We start from the raw sequence: 11,231 nt of genomic DNA on the forward strand, positions 1-11,231 counted from the left end.
CAACTCATGTTAAAAAAATTTTTTTCAAGTCAACTCATGTTAAAAAATTTTTTTTAAGTCAACTCATGTTAAAAAAATTTTTTTCAAGTCAACTCATGTTAAAAAAATTTTTTTAAGTCAACTCATGTTAAAAAAATTTTTTTTAAGTCAACTCATGTTAAAAAAATTTTTTTCAAGTCAACTCATGTTAAAAATTTTTTTTTTAAGTCAACTCATGTTAAAAATTTTTTTTTCAAGTCAACTCATGTTAAAAATTTTTTTTTTAAGTCAACTCATGTTAAAAAAATTTTTTTTTTTAAGTCAACTCATGTTAAAAAAATTTTTTTTTTTAAGTCAACTCATGTTAAAAAAATTTTGTTTTAAGTCAACTCATGTTAAAGAAACTGTTAAAAGGGTGGGAGATTACAAGGCAACTCAGTTCAGCTCTACGTCACAAAAAAAAAAAAAAAAAAAAGACGTAGGTGCCATCTAAAATTGAGCAACTAAAAGTGGTTTGTGGTCATGGCACTCGTCAGAAAGAAATGGCCGCCACACTCTTACTATGTTCCCTGCAGGAAGAATCATCCACACCTTGCCTTCAGGGTTCTAGCCGAAAATTGGAAGGCTAGAGTGCTGTCCCCTTTTTCCAGACCCTCAAGTTTGAGGTAGGATGGGGGGCATTTTAGGAACCAAGGTTCTAAATTTAAATCTAATACTTCAATGTTACCATATTGACAGGGATTTTCTGGCAATGGGACCATAACAAATTTCAGCAGGAGCATCTCAAACATCTTCCTTAGAAAGTGGACATGTATGACTTACAACCTTGGACGTGATACAATTAACAATAGATTTGTATTGGAATTCTACACAGCCGATCCCATAGTATGACAACATCCATTTAACCATTGGTGCCATCCTTGCTCTATCTCAACGAGGTGAGGAAAAACTCTGTTGCAATCTGGTAACATCCAAGTGTTAGAAAACGATGCTAGACCATAACCCCCCCCCCTAAAAAAACAGAAACATTTTTTATGACGTACAAATGCATAACCTTAAGAAAATATCGTACACCAAAACTGACGTAAATTAATCAGCTAGATTTATTTTGAAAACAGAAATCAAAATTTTATGGTTAAACAATGATCGACAATTTCACAACATGATCTTGGAAACAGTTTGAAGAACAAGGGAGATCTATCTGGTCGGTCTCCTTGCCTGGACAAATGAAACTCTCTCCAGATTTCCATCTTCCATCAACTGCCTCAGATCTTCAGGAGCACAGTTGGCGTCATGTGCAATTTGTTAGATGTACGTGGATCTATGTTGTCCTATGCCGTGGAGTCCACGACAATACATTTCTCACCAGCTCTTGCTTGCTCCTCTGGCAGTGACCGGCAAATCGCAGACATCACTCCCTGATGGTAGTAGATATGGCAGGTAGGTTGCCATAAAGTTGCTGCTTCATGGGATGATCTTGCCAAGATATATTTAACACTACTCGTAACATATGGGTGTACGTGCCATCTAGCTTTCTTTCCAATCTTTTGGTGAGTGTCGAGGTTGTAGCACTGCAAATAAGGACAGACTTCATCACTGTTCTGCATGTGAATTTCATTATCTCTCTCCGTGGAACCGATGTTGCTGCCCAGGTACATAAACTCTTCTTTCAGTGTTGTTCCATCTCGAGCTTTGATTTCCTCCTCCGCATTGAAAGTCATAAAATTTGTCTTATCCGCATTAATGTAAAGACCAATGTCATTTACAGACTTTCCGAGCTCACGTAACAGCATTTGTGTATCAGCAGTGTTATTTGCATAGTAATATAGTCTGTGTAATCTGAGTCGGTTATGTGTGCTGATGGATGGCGTCTGCTTCTAGATTCATTTAAGGTGAAACCTAGTATGCTGTGTATATCAACAGAGGTACAACGTACACAGTCAAGACAGACAATTAAAAGGGAGATAATTCCAAATAATTCAAACTCAATTAACATGGGGATGAGGAGGAGAGCATTAAAAAAATTCATCACTAACTTACTCCTCTTTAAAATAGCTCATCAAAAACAGTTTAAAATTAGTCTTGTACATGATCGTAATGCCTCTGAATTCCCATTAATTGCTTAAAAATGATTTTCTTTATAAAAACTAAAAATACTTGATCAACTTATGTGAGTTTTGGTGTAAAATATTATCTTTCTGTCACAGGGTATGTACATCATAGAAATTTTTAAAAAATTTTTGTTTTTTCTTTGGAAGGGGGGGCGAGGTATGAACTCGCACCTCAAAAGGTTCTACATAATTTCTTTAACACGAGTGAATGATATATTTATCGATTTTACAGAATGTAATTTTTTTATCGCTAAACATTTTTTCTTTTTTTTATTACTAGCATGGGTATCCGACGGGTGGAGAGAGGTGCTATAGTAACGCTATTGAGCAACAAACTCTCAGCCCTAAAAAAAAAAAAAAAAAAAAAAAAAACTTTTCTTGAAAAAATAAATGAAATAAAGTAATTTTCATTTCCAGATCGTAAACAAAGGGACAACATTTTTTTTCTGCATCAGAATGTATCCATCACACACTTATTGTTGGCAGTTTTTGATTTGCAAGCAGTATATTTTTTTAGCACCTTACATCAAGTGGCTTTATGCTTTGTATGGAGCAATTTCTAAAAATAAAATGTTGTTAAAATGTTTTTGACTACTAGTGGAGGTATGATTTCAATGATTTCGACAATCGTTTTTATAACCACGGTTATGACAATCAACCAATCAGAAGCTTCAAACGTTACTATAAAAAAATATCGATTTTGGATTCAATTCAGTTTGCTATCAACCTCTGTTTCAAAACAACTGAATTGTGACTGCAATGATTCTTTGCCGCCATCTTTGTTACTAAGAATTACTCAACACTCAAGATCGTGACTGCATTGATTCTTCGCAGATTTGAGTTACTGCCGCCATCTTTGTTCAACATAATGTCGCAACACTTAGCAAATATAAATAAATGAGAAAAAATCCACGCAGAAAAACATGTAACATTCTGTACACAAAGAATTAACAATGTTTTCAGGATGGAATTGTTGGTTTATGAAACATCGTCCCTAATCTATAATTTTGAAGGGATCATAGAACAGAAATTAATAATGTACCCCTTGGAAGGTCTATAGAAGGAAAATAGGTTTCATAAAACTAATTAAGGGATATGAGCTTAGAATAAAAAATAGAAAAAAAAAATTACTTTTACAAGATGCCAAAGAGGTAAATTGTGATGTTGGGACCCTACACCAGTAATTAGAAATTATATTTACTAGTATGAATTTTGGTGAGGTTCACATAAAGTATATGTTAGGACAACCTGATGGCAAACAGAAATAGACCCAGTGCACCTGGCATAAGTGAGGTGAGGGGAGGAGGTTAAGGATTAGCTCCTCAGGCAAAACACGTTAGAAGCAGGTGTCGAATTATTCAATAGAAATTACATCACGTGTTCGGGATGAGACAAAGTTCCAAGACAGTTCAAGCCATGGAAGCCAATAGATCAGATGTGTCTGACAAAATGGGAATTTAAGTGAATATTTCCTTGAGACTGTTTGTCGGACATTTTTTAGGTTAAGAAAAAGAAATTAGAAGGAATTAATTTTAGCCTCTTTTTGGTCTCTCCCCTTGTGAATGAACTTTCTCTCTCCAATAAAACCTTTGAAACTGCAACAAATCTTCATTGTTACAAGTATGAACTTTATTCACCTAAGTTAAACAGCCGATCAACAATCACTAGATGACGCAACTAGATAGAAACAACATACATGGAAACCAACGATCAAAAACTGAAGACAAGACCGCGCACGCATATAAAAAAGGAAAAACTTATTAATCGATTTGTGTCTCTTAATCGCTCGCTAGTGATAACACATGTGCGCATTTCTCTCTCTCTCTCTCTCTCTCTATATATATATATATATGAACTATATAAATTGAGCAACTTATTTCAAAATAAGGTTATGAATAATCAAAATCTGTAAATAAAATTAAAAGCTCAATAACTCATCAGTTCCATTAGGTAATAAGGTAGAGCTATTATACAGATGTGAAATATGTTTGAACTTTTACGATTAACTCTTTCTGAAGTTTTATTTAAACGTTCTTAAAATCCATATAATTACATTTAAGCATATAATTAAATATTATATATATATATATATATATATATATATATATATATATATATATATATATATTATAGGATGAGGATTTGCTTCTCTGACCATTTGCATGGATTTGCTCACATGTTCATTTTGTCAGCTGTCAGCAGAACTTTGATAATAAAAAAAAACGATTCTCGTGTATAACTCTGCCTTCGTGGGGAGGCAAAGTAAATAGGACCTCCATCTTATAATTTTCTGCTGATAACTAGGGAGAGAACTTTCCCTGCTACCCTCTTATAATGAGGGAGGGATGATGCCTCCCCGATCTAACAACAACCTGTAGCTATTTTTTTTTTTTTTTTACAATGGAACAACGGGAGAGAGAGCGAGGACGGAGGAGATGGAGGAAAACAGATGAAGAAGGGGCAACAGATGGAGAGAGAGAGAGAGAGAGAGAGAGAGAGAGAGAGATAGAAAGGGATACATACACACAGGCACAGAAACTATGAAACATGGACATGAAAAGAATAAAAAGTCTAATCAGATAACATTATTGAACTTTTTAGTTTTTGTTTGAAAAACTGATAAACATGTGAGGAGTCCCCCCCCCCCAACTCCTCTGTTGAAAGGGAGCCAACAGCTGAACATACTCAAGATAATACATCGAGGAAATCAGTGAGACAAGAGATACGGAGACACATACAAAAAAAAAAAAAAAAAAAGGATGCCAATCACAACCCCCCCCCCATCTCCTCCCCCAACCGCTTGTACGCTGATATGCTGAAAACAAATTTTCAACAACTTTAGATTATCATAGTAACGGTTTACTCGATTCCGGAATTATCAAACAACACAAATGATTACACCGGGGAATAGAGAGAGAGAGAGAGGGGGGGGGAGAGATTGTAATTCAATGTAATTTAATTAATTCTTTAGTTCCAATTCATAAAAAATGAAAAATTAGTTTATGGAACAATGGATAAGTATGTTAACATACTAGTAAAGATATGTACACGTCATTACAGTTGAATCAAGATATTAGGTCATTGCAAAAACAATGTTTTTTAACGTTCAACTATATATATATATATATATATATATATATATATATATATATAAAGATATATATATAAAGATTATTTTTGCAACAACCTAATATTTTGGCGGATTCGTTTCCCGATATTTATTTGGTGTAAAATGTTAAATTCTGCTTATTTATACCAAATGAATATGGCCGAACGACTCAACCGAAATATTTTGGTTCAGCATTGATATGTTTGTGTACACAATTCTACTAGTTTGTTGACATGCTTATCTATTATTCCATAAACTATAAATTTCCATTTTATCTGAAATCCTCCATTTCATATTTATTCTTTCATAAGATATCTTGCGTATTATTCCAATACATTTTGATTGGTTCCTTGGCCATCTTCATGTTCAAACATTTTTTTTTAAATTTCAGTTCTTCTTTATAATTGTAATGAAACCCAAAAATCGAAATATTGCATTTCTATTAAAACCAATGGTATCTTCTTCATCGTCAAGTCGAAATTCGAAACATACCCAAAAATTATGATAAAACGAAAATTATTAATGAAAATAGATTGCTAAATTATGAGTTACTTCAAAGTTGCCAGATTGCCCCTTTTAAAGCCAAATCTCATAAATTTGGCTTTTTTTAAAGCCAAATCTCATGAATTTGGCTTTTTTTTTTTTTTAAATCAGTTTGGCCTTGAAATTTTTGGTTTTATATTAAGAATACAAAAAACTAATCCCCCACTCTAAATTCTAAGGTGATTGTTTTTTTTTCTTCAACACGTAATCGCCTATATTGGTGTGGAGGGGTTTACTTGCTATAAAAAATATGAAAACGATAGGATGTATTGTTAATATTCCTTAGCACAAGTTTTTATCTAAAAAATTTAATTTCCTCCAAAAACATAAGCATATGATTTCAATTTCATAGAAACCACAAATGTTTAGGAATCAACATCTTCAGTATAGCCCAGAGTTTGCATCTTTAATACAGGCATTCTTTTTATTTTGCATAGCATTTATGCAGAAAATTTTCCATTTTGCCTTTTTTAGGGCTCATTTTCTTGAAAAATTTGGCTTCAAATATTTTTGTTAGGCTTTGCCAACCCAAATTACTTCTCTTGTGTTTACGTTCACTATTCAAAACAACATGGCCGATCTTTTTATTCGTGACTTATAAAAATATGTGATTTCTTTTTAATAATGCAGTAAAAATATTTAATTACTAATTACGACATGATAATTAAGTAAATAACAGTGCTTATTGTTGAAATGGACAAAAAAAAGTAAGTATTATTTTTTTAATGAAAACTCAATTTTTTGGCTGTCGAATTTCGGTACAACAATGAAGACCCCAAATTTCATCTTTGTTTTACAATCCAAAGATATACGAAAAAGTTGTCAAAAAACAAATATAACAAATAAATGTTATCAAAGGCAAAATAAGTTAATTTTCTACCTAACTGTAAAAGTTTTTAGTGTTTTTATTTAATGTAAAATGTTTATTTGCTTCAAAAAAGAAGTAATATTGAGCGCTACCAGAGAACAGGAAAAAAATGGCCGCGATGTCTGAAATCGTGATAAAGACTTCAAAATAAGAAATAAAACAAGATGGTGGAAGACATGACATTTATTGGGTGGGTTTCTACCACTGTTTTATTTTTTATTCTGAAGTGATTATAGAGACTTCAAAGATGTAAAGAGACATCACGACCATTTTTTCTTGTTCTCTGACAGCGTTCAACATTACTTAGTTACATTAAATAAACACACTAAAAACTTATTTAGTTAGATAGAAAAGTAGCCTTTGATAATATTTATTTATTTTTTTTTTTTGACAACTTTTTCGTACCTCTGCGGACTGTAATACAAACCTCAAATTTCTTATAAGAGAACTTCTTTGGCACAGATAACTTAAGAAATTGTTTTGCTTGACGTGAAATTTGCTTTAAGAGCGAAACAAGGTGGGGTAGATATGAGAGTAACCGGGGTTTTTCAGTTGTATCATATTTCCGATTTTGTTTTCGTGGATGAAAGGGTTAAAAAAAGATTTAAAAAAAAAAACCCAAAAAACTGCTGATAAAATATTTACGAACTGATTTGACATTTTTCTTAAAATAAAAAACAGAATTTTGGAGAAAAGCTCCCCAGGAGCTTTTAAAGGAAGCCGAAATTAAACTAGATAGTATAGCACTTGTGATATCAGTCTTGTGATATCAAATCTTGCAAGTCTAAGAAACAGCGAAATGTTTTTGTTGTTTTCATAAATAAGATAAAAGATGGATTCTTGCTTTCATTACGAGAAAAGCTAGAAAATTCTTTCGTTTATCAAACCAAACATTTTCTTTGCAGTTTCGAATAATCAGAAAACAAACGAACAATTGTAGACATCTTTGCAACGAAGCCGATTATTTTCTCTTCATTTATCTCTCCTTTTTAAATTTTTTTTTTTTTCGCAACATTCATCGACAGTCATATAAAAACCTAAAAGGATTTAGTCCATCTTGTTTGTCGAGACTGCAGTTGTCAAAAGTTTGTCTTCTGTCTGCAAGATTGTAATGCGAGAACAAGGACCAACGAGTGAAGATGGAGGGAGGAGAGGGGGGGGGCATAAAATGACAAAATCAAATCAAAATCTCAAGATGAACATGGGTGTCTTGGGGGGGGGGGGTAATAATAAAATTGAAACTCGTTTTTTTGCTTAACAAATACTTGCATTTATTTTTTTTTTACTTCAAAAGGAAAAAAATATATAAAAATAAGTTTTTACGTTTCTAAAATTTTGAGATGAGGATTGATTATTCAGATTATTTGGATTCTTCGGACTATTGTTTTCATCTTGAGTGTTGTTTTGGTTTTTTGTAATTTTTATATCTAATTATATATATATATATATATATATAAACTTTGGAACTGTTTGTTTTTTGTTTTTTTCCAAGGAAAATATTAACTGTCTTTGATGAGTTGTTTAGTGTTTGTACGTTATTCAACAAAACAAGTGTAGGACAAAATAAAATATTATTAAAGAAAAAATATAAACACAATTTTTTGCCATTAGAATTATAAACTACTGATATATATATATATATATATATATATATATATATATATATATATATATATATATATGTGTGTATTTGGGCAGCATTTTTTCGTTTATGGATAATTCGTTAAACTAAATAGACGTTTTTAGTTTATTTTACATTGGATCCTTTCCATTTTTCGTATTTTAGTCTTTAATTCAGTTGGGAACTGGCTGATGTAATAACCATAACTTTGATTTGTTCAAGTACTTTCAAATCCTTCTGAATTCATCTTCAAGGGTTAATTAAACTGGTTGGATTTTTACTATTTATACTTATGGATGATTAATTTTCAGTGGCGCCAAAAAAGAAAAAAAAAAAAAAGTAAAATAATGGAGGAATTAAAGGCGAATCAAATGAGGTATAGGTTGTTTAAACACTTCGAATTTAACTTAAATTTGCGGGTTTTTTTTAAATTGACAAGTACAGACTTGCTTTTTGGTGCCACTGTATAAATATTATATATAATAAACTGTATATGTATTATTTATAATAAACTGTATATATATTATTTAGAATAAACTGTATATGTATTATTTATAATAAACTGTATATGTATTATTTATAATAAACTGTATATGTATTATTTATAATAAACTGTATATGTATTATTTATAATAAACTCTATATATATTATTTATAATTAACTGTATATATATTATTTAGAATTAACTGTATATATATTATTTAGAATTAACTGTATATATATTATTTAGAATTAACTGTATATATATTATTTAGAATTAACTGTATATATATTATTTAGAATTAACTGTAAATATATTATTTAGAATTAACTGTAAATATATATTATTTAGAACTATATATACATATTATTTAGAATTAACTGTATATATATTATTTAGAATTAACTGTATATATATTATTTAGAATTAACTGTAAATATATTATTTAGAATTAACTATATATATATTATTTAGAATTAACTATATATATATTATTTAGAATTAACTGTATATATATTATTTAGAATTAACTGTATATATATTATTTAGAATTAACTGTATATATATTATTTAGAATTAACTGTAAATATATTATTTAGAATTAACTATATATATATTATTTAGAATTAACTATATATATATTATTTAGAATTAACTGTATATATATTATTTAGAATTAACTGTATATATATTATTTAGAATTAACTATATATATATATATTATTTAGAATTAACTGTATATATATTATTTAGAATTAACTGTATATATATTATTTAGAATTAACTGTAAATATATATTATTTAGAATTAACTATATATATATATATATATATTATTTAGAATTAACTATATATTTATTATTTAGAATTAACTGTATATATATATTATTTAGAATTAACTGTATATATATTATTTAGAATTAACTGTATATATATTATTTAGAATTAACTGTATATATATATTATTTAGAATTAACTGTATATATATTATTTAGAATTAACTGTATATATATTATTTAGAATTAACTGTATATATATTATTTAGAATTAACTGTATATATATTATTTAGAATTAACTGTATATATATATTATTTAGAATTAACTGTATATATATATTATTTAGAATTAACTGTATATATATTATTTATAATTAAGTGTATATATATTGTTTATAATTAACTGTATATATATATTATTTAGAATTAACTATATATATATATATTATTTAGAATTAACTATATGTTAAATTCTATTCTTGGTCTGCTTAGTAGTTGATTGTTGCACAACATATGCATTGCTTTTTTGAGTTGTCTTGCCACTGTTCTCAAGATTAGTTTGAAGAATCCAAATAATTCGAAACATAAGTTTATACAAATAAAAATAATTTCAAATTAAAAAAGATGTTTATATAAATGGCAAAATTTCAAAGTTGTCTTTTTCAGACTAACTTCATCAAACTCCATCATTAAAAAAATACCATTTTTTTTTTAAGTGTAACTCCAAAAGTTTACTTCTACCTGAAAAATATTTTTTTACACCATAAAAAGTAAATAAAAAGGAAAATATTAACAATGTATAACTATAAAAATTAAATAAAAAAATCAAAAGCAATTTTGAAGCAATTTAAACAAAACTTTTAAAACTTTTAAATGTTTCTTTAATTTTCAAATATTTGGTCTGATAGACTGTTGAGTTGATTTAAAGAATTTCGGTGCTCTTCTCATAAACGGTCAAAAGATTCTTTGTTTACATGAAACTTTATTAAACATTCCATAGTCATCTTAGGGTTTGAATTAGATTGTATTTTTTCATATCCGGTAGGTTTCAATATTTTCTATAATAAGATTTCTTATATTTTTTAGGTTTCTAGAGTTGTTTTTTTAAAATGTTTTTTGTTATAAATAAATATATATAAAATATAAGAAAGTTTTCAATTCATTTTAACATTACTTATCTTTTGCAATCCAAGGAAAAAATTATTATTTTTATTGAGGAACGCATGTAAGTCTCGAGATTTGCTTGGTATATTTATGCCATCTAACGAAACATGTGTAAGATGCAGCAATAAAACAATATGAATGTGAATTAAGTAAATACTTTTGTGATTTTGAAATGTTTAATAAAGTTATATATGCTTTGAAAGTGTAAATCCATTTTTATTGAGCTTAATTAATTGTGACAATTTTGAATAACTATTGAATATATACACTATAAGTATATGTGTTTACAAACGTGTGTGTGTGTGTGTGTACAGCCTTTAAAATTTGAAAAAAAAAATCACTCGACCGCCGAATGAATGTGAGGGAAAATTTACTCGCCCCAAAATATTTTTACTCGTCCGACTTTATGTCTTTGTTTCAGTCAACAATAGTAAATAATTTTACAACAATTCAAGAAATTACCGTGTCTATAATCTAACAAGAAAATATTTGTTTAACTCTTGTAAATCAACTATTTTATTAGTACAAACATTTAAGTAAATATTCAACAAAACGTTTAAATACACCAGTTTCTTTAT

Source organism: Euprymna scolopes, chromosome 12 (genome assembly GCF_053919585.1).
Source record: "Euprymna scolopes isolate OS-2025 chromosome 12, ASM5391958v1, whole genome shotgun sequence".
In the NCBI taxonomy this organism is placed as follows: Eukaryota; Metazoa; Mollusca; class Cephalopoda; order Sepiida; family Sepiolidae; genus Euprymna; species Euprymna scolopes.